The sequence below is a fragment of the Fukomys damarensis genome, unplaced genomic scaffold (genome assembly GCF_012274545.1).
Source record: "Fukomys damarensis isolate Sample0158 unplaced genomic scaffold, DMR_v1.0_HiC HiC_scaffold_18, whole genome shotgun sequence".
In the NCBI taxonomy this organism is placed as follows: Eukaryota; Metazoa; Chordata; class Mammalia; order Rodentia; family Bathyergidae; genus Fukomys; species Fukomys damarensis.
Window position 1 is genome coordinate 38,316,565 of NW_022900930.1, and position 18,963 is coordinate 38,335,527.

Consider the following 18,963-nt stretch of genomic DNA (forward strand, 5'->3'; position numbering starts at 1 on the left):
TTCCTTCCTTCCTTCCTTCCTTCCTTCCTTCCTTCCTTCCTTCCTTCCTTCCTTCCTTCCTTTCTTTTCTTTCTTTCTCTTTCTACCAATCACCCGTAAAAGTAGAGGATTTGACACCGAATTATGAATAAACAAAGGAAGTTCTGTGAGAGTGGGATGAAGTTGTATAGAAACTTTATTCCTGATGGCCAAGCTCAAAGCAATGTCAGAACGCGGCACTTCTTTATTAAGTGAGTAATTAACACACTCATTATGAAACAGCTGTCAAATATCAAACGTCTTAAATGACTTTTGTATAGATGTTGGCACTCATTCAGTTTTGTGCACGTCCTGTGGGAACTACTTTATACTCCTGATTTGAGGACAGCCTCATGCTGTCTGTCGATGCCCCACTTGATGTGATACCATATGTGGGCCCATACTGCCTGGCTATGGAAGGTATTGGGCTGTGGTACAGCTGTACAGTTTTCCTCCATTTAGTCTTTGGAGTCAAACCTCACTGATGGCCCTTGCATATTACTGCCCACACCTTGCCAATAAGTAGCTTCTCACCAGAATATGCAGATAAATTTAAACTTATTATTTTATAACTGCCTAGTGTTGTATAACCTCTTTATTACCTTTATCTTATCATGATATTGAGTCAAATACTGAAAATTTTTTCTGAGAAGGTTTCCTTATTATTGTATGGCAAGGACTAAAAACTGCATGCAAAATATTCCTCCCCATATCTATCATGTAGGCTTTTTCCTTTCTATTTGCTATGTAGAATACCTAATTCATAATTTGGCAGTATTGAACACAAATCTTAGTAATATTGTTACTTTAAAAATTCAACTATAAATTTTCCCAACATAATTTTCTGACAGATTAGTGATGTCTACTTTTCAAGATGGGGAAAAATATTATTTATCAAAAATATTGAACATCTACAGGGAAGTTAGAAACAAATGCTGAGGAAAATTATATTAGCTGTTCTTAACACAAAATCATAATGATGTGAGGCAATGAATATTTTAATTAATTAGATTTAGCTGCTTCATAGTATCATATTGTATACAGTAAACACATAAAATTCTCTCCATCCTTTCAAAATAGACAAAAGAATACACCTGAATAAAGCAAATAATTTCAACAAAATATAACATCAAAAATGCTATTCATATTTTAAGTTGTGAAGAACCACATGTAAAAGATATTTTGCTTATATTTTAGTGTGTGCTGTAGTTTGGATTAGAATCTCACATACGCAGCTTAGATGAGGAAAGGTTTATTTTGGCTCCTGGTTTCAGAGCTTCCAGTCCATGGTTGGCTGGCTCCATCATGGTGGAAGGCTGTGGTATAGGAAAGCTGCTTTCCTCGTGGACACCAGAAAGCACAGTGAGAGGGAAAAGAATCAGGGAGAGAGGAAGGGCACAACCTCTGTGACTTCATTCCTACATCTGGGCCCTGCCTCCTTAGAGACCACCAGCTGTGAACTCATCAATAGATTAATACTGGTGAGGTTAGTGTTCTCATGATCTAATCGTCTCTTAAGGTCCTATCTCTGAATATTACAGCACTGGTTATCAAAGTAAATATAAAAGTCTTTGGGGGACACTTCATACTTAAGCCTAAAGAGTCCTACATTTTAGGCTTTTCCCCCCAGCACAGTGCTGTTGCAGTTCTCTTTTAAAAGAAATCTAAGGCATAAGTTCACCTAGCTATTTTACAAGACACACACACATAGAACTTATACTTTTTGGACACATGCGACTCTTAATGGATAATCTTCATTAATTTTCTTTTAGAAAGGGTATTTACATTAGGAGATTATCTGTAGGTAGTGAATGTTGTCATCTGTGAGTCCGCTCGTGGAACAAAGTTCGGGAGCTCGGACGGGCAGGGCAAGGCATGGAATCACCAAGCAGACTCCGGGGAGATTTCCGGAATGCTTCCGTTTTTATTGACGAAATGTAGACTTACGTAGGGTAAGGCCGAGGTGGAGCCAGGGTAGCTCTATTGGATCGCTATTGGATAGGGTAAGGCAGGGGTGGAGCCGGGGTGGAGCCAGGGTGCAGTCGGGAAATTTAGCACATCCTTATTGGCCACATGTTTGTTTTTGGATTGTGTGCTTTAGGGGCTGAGGTAAATGGAGTCAGGACTTTAGAGGTTTTGAGAGGAGCAGTTTATCTGTCTAAGGTCAGATCTCTACACACCCGAGGGGGCGGATTATTCCAGCCCTAATAGGCCTGGTGTTTTCTCAGGAGAGATGGGTGCGGTGCTCCTGACTCAGCCAGACATGAACCTTATCTTCAAGTGAATTCAAATATATCAGTACTAAATGATACATTGCATACTCTTCATATTTTATTTAAAATAGGATTTCTTTTGTATATTACCGAGTCTTTAAAACACAACAACAAAACTGACTAATTATAGCTATACATCATGGTGGCAAGCATGTTGTGAACCAAGCTGTTCACTTCATGGCCAGGAAGGCAAAAATAGAATATATGTGTGTATAAATTTATAAGATTTGATGTATTACTTAATTGTGAAGAAAAATTTACCTTTCTATTAATTCATCATTGTAGTAGTAGTAGATTGTTTTCCTAATCAGTAAATGAGGATTTCAAAAATTCACCATCTTGTAAAGTGGCTGTCAGTTAAGAGTTACAATTCTATGAACAGTAAACTATAGACCACTACAAGCCACTTAACCTTTCTGGGCCTTAGTTTTTTTTTTAATCTAGTCAGGATAATATATAAATAATTTCTGAAGTCCTTTTGAGCTCAGTATGCTAAAATTCTACAAAATTGTCAAGCCAGATCTAATATTTTTTATGAAAAAAATCAATAACAAAGTTATAGTATTTTGTCAATTGTGTTATAAATAGCACTAAATGATAAAATGTAGATAATCACGTGCTAAAATTTATTTAATGGTTAGTGTGCTGACTACAAAAAACATTATTACTGTATTTTTTCCTTAAGGGGATTTAGTTTTTTAAATGACTCTTCTCTTAAATCCGTAGGTGAAATTGCTTGCTGCAGAGGGAGAACTGAAATATTCTTGCTAAGGATGTTGACCTGAAGGATCAAATACATAATCTAGGTATCAGAACATACAAAATATACATAATATGACATACAATTATTATATAATTATATAATATAATATCATACAATATGTAATATAAACATATCACATTTTATCATATATATATGAACATAGTTTAAATACTCAGTATAAGCATGTTATTTTTTAAAAATTGAGTTTATTGGTACATTTTAGGTATACAGTACAGTTACATTCATTATTGGGATCTTGTACCTCTACATGACAGGTATTGGTTCTCATTTTTTCCCCTTGTTCCTGCCCTCCCTTCACCCCCTCTTTCCCTCCCCATTTACAAGCACTTTATTTCCATCTTTTCATTTTCTCACATCTTTTTTCTTTTCCCTTATTACTCTTCCCCTACCCATCCCACCTTCTCTACACCTTTAGCCCTTTTCTTCCCATTTCACAATGTCAGATATCTCATTAGGATCTTATGTACTATTACAGTTTATTCACACCAGAGAAACTATTCGGTATTTACACATGTGTGACTTACTATTTCACGTAGGAGTATATTCTCAATATGTATCCATTTTCCTCTGAATGAATTTAATTTCTCATTATTATTATTATTATTTTGGTACTGGGGATTAAACTCAGGTCCTTGTACTTGCAAGGCAGGCCACCGAACTGCTGAGCTAAATCCCTGGCCCTAATTTCTCATTCTTTATGGCTGAGTGATATTCCATTTTATAGAAAAACCACATCTTCTTTATCCAGTTTCCAACTGATGGGCAAATAGGCTGTTTCCAAGTTTTAGCTATTACAAACTGTGCCACTATAAACATGGGTGCACATATATCACTGTGATATGATTCTTTTAATTCTTTTGAAATGATACCCAGCAGAGGGATGGCTGGGTCACATGGAACCTCTAGTCCCAGCTCTTTGAAGTATCTCCATATTGATTTCCATAGTGGTTGCACCAGTCTGCACTCCCACCAACAATGAAGAAGGGTTCCTTTCTCCCCACAACCCTGCCAACATTTGTTATTGTGTGATTTCTTGATAGCAGCCATTCTTTTTGGGGTGAGGTGGAATCTCAGTGTTGTTTTCATCTGCATCTCTTGAATGACCAGTGATTTCATATATTTACTTGCTGCTTTTACTTCTTTGTCTGAGAAATGTCTGTTCATTTCAGATGCCCATTTTTGAATCGGGTCCTTTTATTTGGGGGGCTGATTGTTTTGAGTTCTTTACATATTCTAGATAATAGTCCTTTGTCTAAGGAGCAGCTGGTAAAAATTTTTTACCATATTGTAGGTTGTCTCTTAGTAGGTTGATGGTTTCTTTTGCAGTGCAGAAGCTTTTTAATAAGATGAGATCCCAGTTATTGATTCTTTCTGCTAGTTCCTGTGTTACTGAGGATTTGTTCATAAAATCTTTTCCTATGCCAATGTCTTCAAGAGTTCTGCCTCACTTATCTTCCAGCAGGTTTAGTGTTTCTGTTTTAATATTTAGATCTTTAATCCACTTGAATTTTAATTTAGTGCATGGTGAAAGATAAGAGTCCAGTTTTAATCTTTGGCAGGTTGAGATCCAGTTTTTCCAACACCATTTATTGAAGAGGCTATCTTTCCTCCACTGAGGATGGTCAGCTCCTTTGTCAAAGATGAGGTATCTGTGTACATCTGGATTTGTATTTGTGTCTTCCAATCTGTTCCACTGATCCTCAGATCTAAGCAGGTTATTAATGACAAACTATCTCTTGACAATTTCAGAGGCTTTTCCTACATATGTACTCATTTGAACTCACTTGATCTTCACAAGTCATAGTGAGAGTAACCACAGATACTAACATTTCTGTTTTAGAAATGAGGAAAATAAGAATGAGGAAGTGAAGTACATGTTTTAAGGATCTACAAGCAACATAGACGGATCAGCTCCACAAACTGCCGAGTGTGTCCTTGGGCTCTGTGTGAAGAAGGTGCAAGAACAGGAAATTCAGTCATCATGTTTCTTAGGTGGGGGAATCGAGTGTCAGTCTGAAGTGGTCTCTGCAGTTGCTCATCAATGATGGTGCCTTCATTATTGTCTGTGATGGGCCTGGGGTGGGTTAAGGGCAAGAAAATCAAAGATTAGACACTACCTGCTTTGAAGACTGCTTCCCCTAGAATAGAAATACAAATATTTTCTTGAAGGATCAGATTTACATTATGCAAAAACACATTTTTCTTGGTTTCTACAAAGGACACTACTTGGGTATGAGGACTCTACCTCACACCCAAAGTTCCTTATTTCTCCATCTTTCTGAAGTCCTCCCAAGAGTCCTTCTTAGTAACAGTTCAGAGTCCCCTTTCTAACTCTTTATCTTTCTAGCCAAGAAAACAGGTGTTCCTTTAGTGTCTTGTTAATCCAGGCACTTCAGGTTTGTTCTGTGGCTGAATGGAACCTCGCTTTTTTAAAACCTACTCTTTCCTAACAGGGAAGGAAACAAGTTGGTTTCTTCTCAAGAGTCAGTGGACGTGTCATTCTAGTTCACTCTTTCTCCCTCCCTTACCAAGTGTTGCTGCTGCGTTTCTCACAAGTTTCAGAAAACCATGACTGCTAGTCAAGTGGAAAGTCAATTTTCTTCCAAAGATGTAGTATCCTGTGAAGAAAGCTTATTTATACTATTAATGTGACTAGGCTGTCCTATTTTAGAATGAATAACCCTGACCGCCTTGTTCAGATATTTGACAAATTATAGAGGCTTCTTATATTACAAGGACCAACTTATTAGGTATGAGTAAGTCTCAAGCATTCAGTATGGCATGAAATATTCTCATGTAATTTCCTGTGATTACCTGCTTTCTGCAGACTAATGATGAAGCTGTATTCAGTTCATCCTGGTGACCTATGTATGCATGTACACAAGTATTGATAGATATGTACATAGTTATGAGCCAGGTAGTGGGACATTTTGGTATATGAAGGATTGCATCACCAAAGGTGGTCTCATAAGATCATATTGGAACTGAAAAATTCTTACTACTTATATTTTTTCTGTGTTTGGATATGTGTAGGTACACAAAAATTTGCCAGTGTGTTAGAGTTGTCTCCAGCATTTGGTACAGTAACACACTGCATAGGTATGTAATATAGGAGCAATAGATTGTGTTAAGCAGTCTAGGTGCCTAGCAGGCTAGATTATCTGGGTGTGTTCAAGTACACTGATTTTTGCATAACAGTGAAACTGTCTAATGATGTATTTTTCAGAATTTACCTATCATGAAGTGACATAGAATTGCATGTACGTATATGTATGTATATAATAGTTTTTACGCCTTTATGTTACCTTTCATTTGATATTTGCTTTCGTAACAGCTACTGTGAAAGACTATCAATGTCTTGTAAAACTTCATATTTTCCTGTTTTTTTCTTGCATAAGTCTTTTAGTAACTAGGTGTGGCAAAGGGATTTCTGGGTGACAGATGTGAACAAAATACTTCTGGGTGAAAGCATTTAAAAGCCAGTACACTTTTTTTTTCATTAATTTACTAACTCCTGTCATGATAAACCAGAAAGCCTTGGATTGTGATCGTGACATTGTAAGGTGGTAGACATCTGCCCCTTGTTGATTCTGTGTCGGACATAAATAGTGAAAAATAAGCCTTTGTTATTTAAAAGGCAAGATTTTCAGTGTTTGTAAAAACAACAGAAGCTAGCCTATCTTTGACCAAACAAATGATTTCTTCCAGTTTACTTTCTTCTGGAAGTTTATTTTCTTAGCTTTATAACTGATTCCTCCTGATTTTATGCTTTTGAGTCTTTTTTTTTTTGCTAATGTCTTCATTGAAGCCACATTTTCTTTATTTTTATATGTAAGAATTCTGCCACAAATATTATGCAAATTTGTGGTTTCTCTATTTCCCTCTGTTCTAAATGTACATTTTGAACATAGTGGCAAAATTTCCAGCAGTGATAGAGATGTGGCACCATGGTTTACTTGAAAATATTTGAGTGTACTATGGAAGGGGGATAGTAAGGTAAAGCTCACAGGAATTTAGGTTAATATCCAAAATGCATAAGCAGCTCAAGCCACTCGATGGCAAGAAAATAAACAATCCCATTAAAACTAGGAAAAGGACCCAAATAGATGTCTCTTAAAAGAAAATATACAAATGACCAACAGAGACATGAAAACATATTCAATGTCACTAATCATAAGGGAAATGAAAAATGAAATGACAATGAACAATAACCTGCCTTAAAACTGTCCATGGCTACCACCAGGGGATGAAGAACAACCAAACCAAACCAAAACAAAAAGAAGACAAAGGAAGGGATCAAGAGATGACTGTAGGGAAGAGAAAGGGGATGATGAAGGGAATTAAAATGTATTATGTTCACGTACCAACTCCGCAAAAGACATGTAAACATTATGACTTTATGTATTACAAAGATGTACTAATAGAGAAAGTGAACTGAAAAAAGTATTGGGAAAGGTATGGAGAAAAGGAACCCATGTACACTTGCAGTAGGAATGTGAACTAGTACAGCCATTATAGAAAAATACGTGGAGTTTCCTTGACAAACTAAAAATAGAAACTATAATCAAAACATCTTACTTCAGGATATCAGTACATTGAAGAGATATCCATAAACTTAATGCAGCATTATTTGTATTACTTAAGTCATGGAATCAATCATAAATCTCCCTCCATGGATTAATGGATAAAAAATATGAATGTGGTAAATATGGAATGGAATGCTATTCACCTTTAAAATTGAGGGAAATCTCTGATATTTTCAGTGATATGGAAAAACATGGAGAGTGTTATGCTAAAAGAGATAAGCAAAATAAGCCAGGCAAAGAAAGAAAAATATTGCATGTTTTCACTTGTAGGTTGAACCTAAAATATGAATTCATGGAAGCAGAGAGCAGAATGGTGGTTACCAGAGGCTGGGGATAAAAAGCTATCCATGATAGAACACAGTGTTTCTATCATATAAGAAAAATAAGTATATGAAAAAAACATTTCAGTTTTCTTTTATGTAGCAGCAAGCCTGACTGCAGTAATATCAAATCTATGGCACATATGTTATGTGTTGCTTTTTTTTTTTGACAAAAGATGTTAATGTTGAGTTGTATTTTCTAAGCTAAAACCAAGCTAAAACCTCAGTATTCAGGTTTAATTGAAGTGTTGTCGCTTTGGGATAAAGAAGTGTGTTTTGGGTTGTAATTTCTGCACTCTTCTCTAAAGTTTTCACCATCACTGTCCTAGGAGGACAGTCTGGACTTTTGGATTTGTAAAAAATTTGTAAACTTGGTAAGGCCTGATATTTCCTTGTTCCCCTATACAATGGGTGATCAGTGCCCCTTCAGAAGGCTTGGGGAAGCCTTGCTGGTGGTGATGCACCCCTTTATAATGCTAGGAGTGCCCTCTTCCTCCTCTTTTTTGCATTAACTGATTTTTGCATTAGTTCGGTTTTCTTGAGTCCTTTTCTTTGGAACTCTCTATCTTATCTTTAAAAAGAAATCTGAAAAGTCAATCTTTATCAATTGTTTAAAAATATATTATTTTAAATCCAAGACAAGGTTTTTCAGAAGATAACTGCAAAAAATCCCAGAAAAATGAATCTTGAAAGGCTTTATTAATTTAGATGTATGTGTGATGATAGAAATTTTGTGAAAGAAAGATGGTCATGGGAGACTACTCAATGCAATGGGTTTTATGGCAAAATATTTTTAAAAGAGTGCAAACATCTTTGGGGACAAATACAACATATTGACAGTGACCAAGACCACATATTTACGCTTAAGATCTCTTTTAACTACAAACCTCATGCAGTGCATTAATTACAATTAAGTAAAAGTCATAAACTTCATTAATAACATTTATCAATGTCATAAATACCACCACTATAAATCTTATAAGATCCAGTGCAATAAAATTGATAGATGCTTTTGGAAAACTTAAGAAAATAACAATATGTAGGCCTCTGAGTGCAAATAGAAATAGCAGGACAATATAACATTGCTGAAATTTAGTTATTCCTTTTCCTCCTTCTTTGACATACTTAGACACCATAATACTTATTTCACTGAAATAAAACAATAAGTACTTCTATGTATATTGTACATTAATGAAATTATATTTAGGTCTGTATATTTGCTCGAATTTCTGAAAAATATTAGGTCCCAACTTATCCCTTTGCCTAACAAAGATGATATTCAAATTCAGCTGCCATAGGCTGTGGACAGCGCTGTCCATGGTACTTAACCCAGGATCAGTGACTCTGGGCCACAGCCTATCATGAATGGAAGAACACACCCTTTACTGCTGAGCATTTGTGTGACCACAGGAACTTCAACTGCTTATCCAAGCAACTTTATCAAATTTCTAAGGATGGATGTAAAACTGAAACCTGTTAGTCAACTGAAATCTAATGCCATGTTTTAGCCTTATATGGATTTTGGAAGCCATGCAACAGAATTGTGTTGTAAAGGACACAATAGATACCTATAAGTTGGCATAATTGTTTATTAATTTCTGCACAGCAGTAAGTTGCTTTTCTTTTTTTTTACTTCACTTTTCTTATCTATAAAATGGGAGAAATAATGCCTATTGCACAAAGTTGTTGTGTTCATTAGGTAACAATGAATGTAAAGGACTCAGAGCAGTGCCAGGCACATAACATAATACACTGCATGATTATCACATGATTTTATAGCATTAACTAGGATGTGGTTGGGTTCTTTATTTTTGTCACCAAATAGCTTTCAGTCGAAGGACATTGTTCACATATTTAATTTTGTTTCCATGCATTTATTTTATGATTTAAATATAGAAATTTGGATGCTTTTCCATTCACAATATGCATGCTTTAAATTGAGTTCATAAGCTGAGTAAATTAGAAACAACCTAAATGGCAAATGTAGACATCTAGGTAACTAATGGTTTTCAGTGTATAAGTAATTTACAATATATGATTGGTTACAAAAGTACTTTCAGCACAGATATGTATACTAAATCCATTAAAGTTAACAGAAAAATGAAGGATTCTTGGTACATATATTTAGTTACTCATTTTTAGTTAACCAAGACAATAAAAAACCGGAAAAGATTGTCAGTTTGCCTCAGTGACAGAGTCTGACGTCAGACTATGTAAATACCTACCTACTATTGTGTCAAGGATATATAAAAATGAGCACTTTTGGAAATATTACAATGGAACAATTCCTAATAGATGTTGCTTTATTTTAATGTTAAAATAATGTCATTCTTTTAGAATACATTAATAATTATGATATATTGTTCTATATTAAATACTCAGACAGCCTATTAAATTCTGGTACCAAAAATGAAAAAGTCTGGGCTTTGTGCTTGGTGGTTCACTGTAGTACCCGCTATTCAGGAGGTTGGGGCAGGAGGATGGCTTGAACCTAGATTTTGAGGCAAACCTTGGGAATATAGTGAGACTATCTAAAAAAAAAAAGGAAAGGCAAATAAAATGCAAGCTAAATTTCCCATCCTTAAGAATATAATAGTGGGAGAGATAAAATCATGCCAATGCAGCATGAGGAAGTATGTACTAGAGACCATGAATTAAAACTATGGAGGCATCAAAAGCTTGCAAAGAGTAAATCATTTCCTGAAGTTTTGCACTAGCATCTTATTCGAAAATATAGTTTAGTTTTTATGGTGCAGGTTTAGTTTCAAGTCTGATTTCACATCTTAATTTTTGTACAAGTCCTTAAACTTCACTTCTCTAATTATAATACGTATTAAATGAGATAATGGACATACAATTCTTAAACTCTAGACTATTGGTTTTTAATGAAGTATTTCTTCTTTGGAAGATGAAAGGGATTTTGCCATTAAAAGGCCATTAAGCACTATGGGTATCTTTCAGACAGGATGGAGATTACCTAAAACAAAGGTCAGAGACGGAGATGCCTGGGTGGTATGTAAATGCATGTGAGTGGCAATAGAGTAAACTAGAAAATTAGAGTCTAGAGTCTATCTTTTAGATGTGAACTTTATTTTTCCATTGCATTTATTGGTACATTTTAGATATACAATACATTTACATTCATCATTGGTATCTTGTACCTTTACATGATGTATCTTGATTCTTATTTCTTCCCCATTCCCACTGCCCTCCCTTCATGCCCTCCATGAACTTTATTTAAAAATCTATGATGGAAGATTTGATTGCCTCAAAAAACACACAATGACAAAGTAAATATGAAGCCAGTCATGTTTTAAGTAAGCAGGCATTTGATTAATCCAAAAAATGTAATTTAATTAAATAATATTATGTACGACTTTGATTTTTCCATGAAAATGCTTTCATGTTTAAATATTTGTAGTCTATTTGCAATAATTCTCAGGTTTGAGACTACTATTAGTGATGTTGGGCAATATTGAAGATTTTGCTCAGGAGAAAGACATTGCTTGCATTGAGAGCAGATACTCTGTGCATGTGAAGGATGTTTTGTAATGAACGTAGGGTAGAAGGGAAGAGCATAGATGTCGAATAAATTGCAGACTATTTAAATGGCTTGGAATAGTGTGTGTGTGTGTGTGTGTGTGTGTGTGTGTGTGTGTGTGTGTGTGTATTATTCTGTGCTTTGATAATAAAGAGGGCGCCACCTAAGTTGTATAAAAGGACATTTTAGTGAAGAAAATATTTACTGAGATGTGGGTAGTACTAGCAAGGTAGTTTAGAACTAGCAAGAATGTGAAACCATTACTTCCTTCAATGTTTATCAATCCTTAGGTATTATGAAAGTCTGGTTGAGAGCTGGAATCAAGGGAGAAACTGTAATTAGAAAGCAAAGTTCAGTCCATCTCTCTTTATTTCCAAGCTCCAAATCCTTCTCATGCCTTCAAGCCAAATTCAATCGGAAGTCAAGGGACAAGGAAAACTCCAAAGAAGTCAGCACACTGGGGCACTGAGAAACACAAAGAATACAGAATGAACAGAGGGAGGTAAACAGAGACTAGCCAGAACAAGATGAAAAGTTGTAAATGAGGAAAACAGTAAGTGAGATGTAAAAGGTTCAACATCTCAAGAGATTTTTATGGAGCAAGAGCCAAAGGATTTAGTGACTTTGTCACTTGTATCCATAGAATTTCACCAATACACAGGATAGAATATTTGATTGGAAAACACAATGACAGGGTCATTATGATGTCCATCATGTTTTAAAAGAATTGGCTTTAATTAAACAAAATAATATTATTTGAAAAATACTAGTATATATGTCTTCATGAGATTTTTATTATTTCAGTGGTGTGTGCAAGTTTAAAGAAAGATGTAACAATAACTGTTTAGATTCCTTGAAAACTTGGATGAATAAAACTATTTACCAAAGAAAAAATTACAAAAGATGGGAGAACAAATGATGGGGTTGGAATTTAAAAGGGAACTTAATAGGTTGCAAAAAGATCATATTTAATGGTTGAGATTGCTATTTTGTTAGACTATGGTTGGGCTAATCTAGTTTCCAGAGGTTTCTGACTTAATATTGCTCTGAAGTTGGAATATTTGCAACTTGTTTGAATAAGGGGACAGCATGCAAGTCCACAGTGAAACATAATAATTTCACAGCCAGTCATCACTTACTGTGGCAAAAAATATCTTTGCAGTGAAAATTACCGTCCCACCTGGATGAGGACACCTGCAGAGAAACTACTCTGCTTCAGTACAAGGATTAAGGATGTGAGGTTCCCTGGCAACAGCTGTAGAGATCTTGTTAATGTTACATCAGGAAACCTAACTATGAATTTGTACCATTGCCTGTTCTTTGGACTCAGCAACATGTTGCAAAGTAGTACGTTGGTCAGTCCAATCATTTCTTTCAACCTTATACATGTGAGGTTGTTTTACTGATATCACGACAATGGATTTAAAATTTCTGATTTTCCCTTTTCATACCCGAAATTATTTTTAATGAATATTTTGAGGATAAGCATTTTCCCTCTACATCTCTATGGGAGATCTCATAAAATCAAATAATCTTTGGGAGTTCTTAAAGCATTTGGCATATGCTGCCATTGGCTTTCTCAAAAGCCTGAACAAATGTAAGTGTATGCTAAAAATATATAAAGTTCTTCTTTCACCTGTAAAGAGTGCTATAAGTTATAAAAAACCTTACTTGGTAACTTGAGGCACTAGATCTCATTTTAACGTGAATTTTAAACTTCAGTTTTAACATTTAGTTTCTGCCTATGATAGTTCTTTTCTGTTTTTTAACCTTTTTTCTTTTTTCTCTACTGAATCTGTAGTACAGTTCATTGATGTAGATGAGCTCTTTATATGTTGACTATGCCAATCATATTCTAGTTTATTAAGCAATAAAATATGATGTGTTATTTCTGTTTAGAAAGTTCGTATCTTATTTGACAAAATATATTATTATTTTTATTTGTAATTTGCTTCATTGCTTGTAACAGAAATGTCTTACTTACTAAGATAAACACCTGTGTTTATGTTCTTATTACAGTTACTTTAAATGTATTTTGTAATGTTTATAAAAATCTTTTCAGACTTCTTTTGGTTCACAAACCAAGCAATGCAAGTTATTTAATTACTCCATATGTTAGGTGTCTCTAGTATACAAGAGGAGGAATAAGAATACCTTACTTAGGAAATTATTGTGAGTCTTAAGTAAATAAATATAAAGCACTCAAAATAGGACCTCATAAGATGCTTGTGCACAATTCCAAAGTCCAGAAATCTCTAAGCATTAAAACTGTTCACAATTCATTTGACAGAACCTAATCTGAACTGCTAGGTGGCTTATTTTATCATATGTGATGTTAACTTCCATCCATTTCACTGCAGACATTTTGCTGTGTTTAATTTCACCGGTGAAGATAGTATATAAAATACACTGTGTACCCTATATTTTCTCAAAATAATGACTCAAAAATCAGAAAATGATCTCCCAGTTGTATTTGTTTCTGTGTTGTATTTAATTCCATGCTCACAAATGAAGTTACCATAATAACTAAAGTAATTTGAGGAAAAATACATGATCACAATAAGATTTGGGTAGAAATATTGCAGGCAATCACTGATACTGTTATTACTAGACTACATTAAGCATTTGGTTAAGAAAAAATCTCAGCTCTGAGATGGAGGGACTGACATAGGCTAAGTAAAATCAGCACCTCTATTTTCCAAGTACTTTCATTTTAGGGGCAAAGTGTTTAAATATGTTCATTCATAGCTTGCTATTGCCATACATAGAGTTACCATTTTGTTTGTACAAGTAATGAGGCTGTTTTTTGAAGTATGAATTCTTTCTAAAAGGAAACATTTTTCATCCTTTATTCTGACCTTAAACAAAGGCCATTAATAAATGACCACTAATTTATGTCAGGTCAGTGTCCATGACCAGCACCACTGAGAGTGGAGTAGGCAAATGAACTTATAGACATGGGACAGGCCCCCTCCCCATTAATAAGAATGTTTCATGATAGAAGAATGTCTGGGGCCAAAGTCAAAATAACATTATTATTTAGGTCATATCAATGCAATAAATAAATTTACACCTGTTAACATATCTTACAAACAAAGATTCTCATTATTTGTTTAAACTGCTTATTTTATGCATGAGAAGTTAACTTTAAAGAAGAAGCTAGATTAACAAGATACCTTGAAAGATGACCATCTGTTATGTGCCTTTGAACTTTTTCACAAATCTGTTCAAATAACCCTTGTTAACACTTGCTGAATATTAGCCAATTACCGAAAGAGATAAGATAAAGATTTTGAAAAAAAACAAACAAACAAATCTTTCTGTTTAAAGAAGCTTGGCTATACTTCTGTGCCCAGGGAATGTTACTTTCTGTGATACAGACATGAAGCCTTTGAGATCCAAAGTATAAAATAATCTCTTTTTCTTGTTAATATTCACAGCATGGAAGACAGCCTCCATTGAGATGGGTAATGTAGTTGACTTTCACAGATCCACAAGTGGATTAAGAGAACAGAGAAGATAGTTGCTGAGGTAATCCTTGCCTTTATTTAAAATAATGGCTTATGACTATTTTCCTATCTTATTTCATTTTAAAGTAGTATTTCCCAGTACAGAATCACTGTACCTTGCTTTTCGACTAAAACTCTTTAATGCTACATTACAAAGTAAAACTCATTTAGTTTCCCAAAGTTGTTTTCTTCAAAACTAATTTGGAAGCCTATTGTTTTTTTCTTGATTGGTATATTTTAGGTGTGCGATACAGTTACATTCAAGTGTAAATAAGGATCAAAATGGAAGCCTATTTTTAATAGAGATAAAAAATAAAATTAGTAATGAATTTAGTGACTGATAGAAAAGTTCACTAAACTGTATTATCCTCCTGACCAAATAAAATATAAACATAATATGTAAGTATATGTATACATGTGTATCACTTTGCTTTCATTTTTTAGAGGAAAAATTGTGCAAAGATTACAATATTCTACTATTATATGTCTTTGTATGTTTAGAATGATAGAATCAAATTGTAAATTTGATTTTTTAAAAAAATTATTAGTACATGTTTGCAATACATGAAGATTACATTCATTGTGGGGAGTTGATACATGTGCATACCACATCTTAATTTCTTTACATCTTCCTCTTCCCTTTTATACTTGCCTCCTTCTACCTCTTGGTCTCTTTTCCATTTGTAAAGATCTGATTTGTACTAGTTCAATTGTCTGTCCTGGCAAGTTTTATAGTCTCTCTAGGTCTGTTTCCTCATCTTCAAGAGAGGTTAACATAGGGTTATTTGAAGACCGTGTGACATATAATGACTTAGCATAGTAATTGGCACATCATAAGGGCTTAATAATAATAGTTCTGTTTTTTGTCAACATATAACACACTAATCTCTAGGAACACTAGGATTTTAAAATAGTTGCTAGTTATAATTATTTTAAATTAAACTAGAGTGCAGAAGTTTATAATTTGGTGGGATCTACAATATCTATTTCTTTCCTACCAAAATGCAGCACTGGTTGCTTTTGGGAAGAGAATCATGTGTCATCATGAAGACAGTATAGCAGAGCATCAATAATTGAGGCAGAGTTCATATATCCGTTCTAAATCTTCAATTCCAAGGTTTACTATATTCATCATTTAACCAAGATTAGAATGTGATTTAGGGCTGTAAGGCAAGATTTTGGATGTAATTTTTTTCTAAGAAACGTGACACTTTTATTTTCTAAGGTAACAATAAAATGTTTTAATTTTGGTCGTGTTAGCCATCCATTTAGATAAAAATATCTTAAAATATTCAAATAGAATGACTTTTCAAAATGATGAAGAAATAAAAGCTTGCATCAGAAGTGGGGAATACCACTGGCACAAGGATATTGGTAGGTAAACAGACAGGGAGAGATCTTGTAAATAATTTGGGAAGATTAAGAGTCACAGGGATGGACATAGCACAGTATTTTTAATCCTCCGAGAAGCCCAGTCACAAAACTGAAGACTTTTCCATAGGACCAATAAATTAATCATATATTAATGTACTTCATGTTTCTTAAAGATATAGGCTTGGCTTTCATCCTTTAGGGCAGTGATTTGAAACAAAGATACTGAAGGATGCATTTTCTGATCTTTATGGCTACTAAGATCCCTAGATCTGCCAGCTACCCGACATTTGTCTTGTCTCAATGCCTGTCCTTTAGCCTCAACACTGTCCTTTAGCTGAAGAACAAGATAAACAGAAACAATGAAGATAGATGGGGCATCAAAGAACCAATCTAGGAGGGAAAGTTTACAACTCGACTTTCTGATATACTTAGAACAGCATCATTAGCAGTTCTAATTACTTTTTTCAAGCAATTGATTCATTTTCTTATCTCAAACACTGCCATTGCTAACATCCCAAATTCTTCTCATAATGTTTTTGTCCAGTTTATTTCCCATTTGCTCAGATTTTTTTTAAAAAAATCTTCATTATTTTGGCCTTTAAAATACTTGTGTCTAGAAATTGTTTATTCAATTTATATGTTCTCTTGTACTTCATAGGAACAAATAGTGATTATTCTTTAAAAATAAAAACATTTCCAATAAAATGTAAGATTAGCAAGGTTATAATACATATAAGTAACACGGCATACAGATTTACTATTATCTACAGTAATTTAATATGAAAACAGCTAAATGCAAGTTTATACTTCTAGATTTCACTATATGCTGTTTGATATTTTATTATTTGTTTTTTTTTAAATTTTTTATTCTTTTGGTTTTTTGAAACAGGGTCTCACTATGTAGATGAGACTGACCTGGAACTCACTACGCAGCCCAGGCTGGTCTGGAACTCACAGCTATCCTACTGCCTCAGCCTCCCAGATTGCTGGGATTACAGGCGTGCGCCACCATACCTGGCTTGATATTTTATTATTAAAAGTAATTTCTGATCCTGCCTTTTCACTTCATTTATTATCTTTTCCTTAGCAAACCCACTAGGCTTTACAATTTCTTTTTTGTCGTGCTGGAGATGATCCCAGGGTCTTGAGCATGCTAGGCAAGTGTTCTACCAATGAGCTATACTCTGATTCCTTGATTTCACAATGTCACAATGTATTGACCAGACTAATATACTGAGGATCCCTCAAAGTGTTGTGGACATTATTGTTTTTGCTGTTGTATGGCATCCTCTTTGTATTGACAAAGACTGAGGAGTTTCTAATCGTACCTATATCTGTGATAAATGCTACACTGCTACAGGATAACAGATGTTCCCAGACACACAGCACCCATGTTCCTGCCTAAGCCTGACATGAGTACTGTCCTCTGCAATCTAAGTTTCTCCCGGGAGCGATAGAAGATAGGCAGTAGAGCACAGATGGGTCAGAGCGCTTCCAGTTGTTGAGATCTGGCGACTGAACAGCCAGCGTTTTAACTTGAAGCTGCTTTACACGGATGTAGGCCTGGATCTGAAGGGTGTGTGTGTGTGTGTGTGCACGTGGGTGTTTATTAATACGGGAGAATCTTCAAAAGTATTGAGGCTGTCTGCCTCTATTCCTCTAATAAACTTGTACCAATATGTAACACTGAACAAAAAGAGTTGGCATCACATATTTTATTATTTCAATAGATCTCTGGAGATTTGCATAGTTCCATCCATGCTTGCAGCCCATGGGAAAGGACTTCGGCTGTAGGAGTATTTGGTGGGAGGATCGGAGTGCAGTAGGAAGGCCAAAGGTGAGTTTCCTTTGGTGCCCTTTTGCCCCTGGGAAGCGCTCTTTTTAGCGTGCTTGTCCCAGACCTTTACCCCACCTTGCTGCCTCTGATTCCTTTGCCCATAAAAAATACACACCCTTCTTCATACTCTAGCTGCTGGACACTGAGGCTGGCGCTGCCCAGACATCCTGAACTTTCTCGCTGCGACTGGGGCTTCGGGGTTCCCAAGGGTTTCATCAATCTATTTGCAGCACAGGTGTTCACCCGTGGTGTGGCTCCCGTGAAGCCTAGAAAACTTTCTCTTTACTCCAGCGTCAGCCGTCTAAGTGCTGATTTGGGAATCATCAGCGAACGCGCTCTTGGTCCCGGGCTCCATCCCTACCGAACCCACTGATCACCCTCACCCCACCCGCCCGCACTCTCCGAACTACTTTTCCTAGACCCCTCCTCTGCTCGGTCCCGTTCAAGCTCCGGCTAACCTGGGGGTCAGGTTCCGGGAACTCCCGGAGGCTCCGCGGCCGCCTCCGCCCTCTCTGCGCGCCCCGCGTGAGCGCTGGATTATTCCAGTTTTTGAGCATGGCAGATTTCCACTGGATGACATCATGGGCGCCGAGTGAGTGCCGGCTCGGAGTGGGGGCCGGAGGAGGGGAGGGGGAATAGGGGAGGGGAGAGGACTGGGGAGCGGAGCCAGAGCCCGCTGCCGGCCGCGGGCTGCTCTTCAGCTGGCTGGGGAGGAGCGCTC

At 35.8% G+C, this 18,963-nt stretch overlaps 1 protein-coding gene across 1 annotated transcript in view; it reads left to right on the forward strand.

The window, feature by feature from the left end:
* Nucleotides 1-18,963, forward strand: part of Marchf1 (membrane associated ring-CH-type finger 1) — a 968,384-nt gene that overhangs the window by 197,384 nt on the left and 752,037 nt on the right. The window contains exons 3-4 of the mRNA XM_033765456.1: nucleotides 14,963-15,053; nucleotides 18,136-18,242. The gene's annotated coding sequence lies outside the window, so the exon portion shown is untranslated. The remainder of the gene's footprint in view (nucleotides 1-14,962; nucleotides 15,054-18,135; nucleotides 18,243-18,963) is intronic.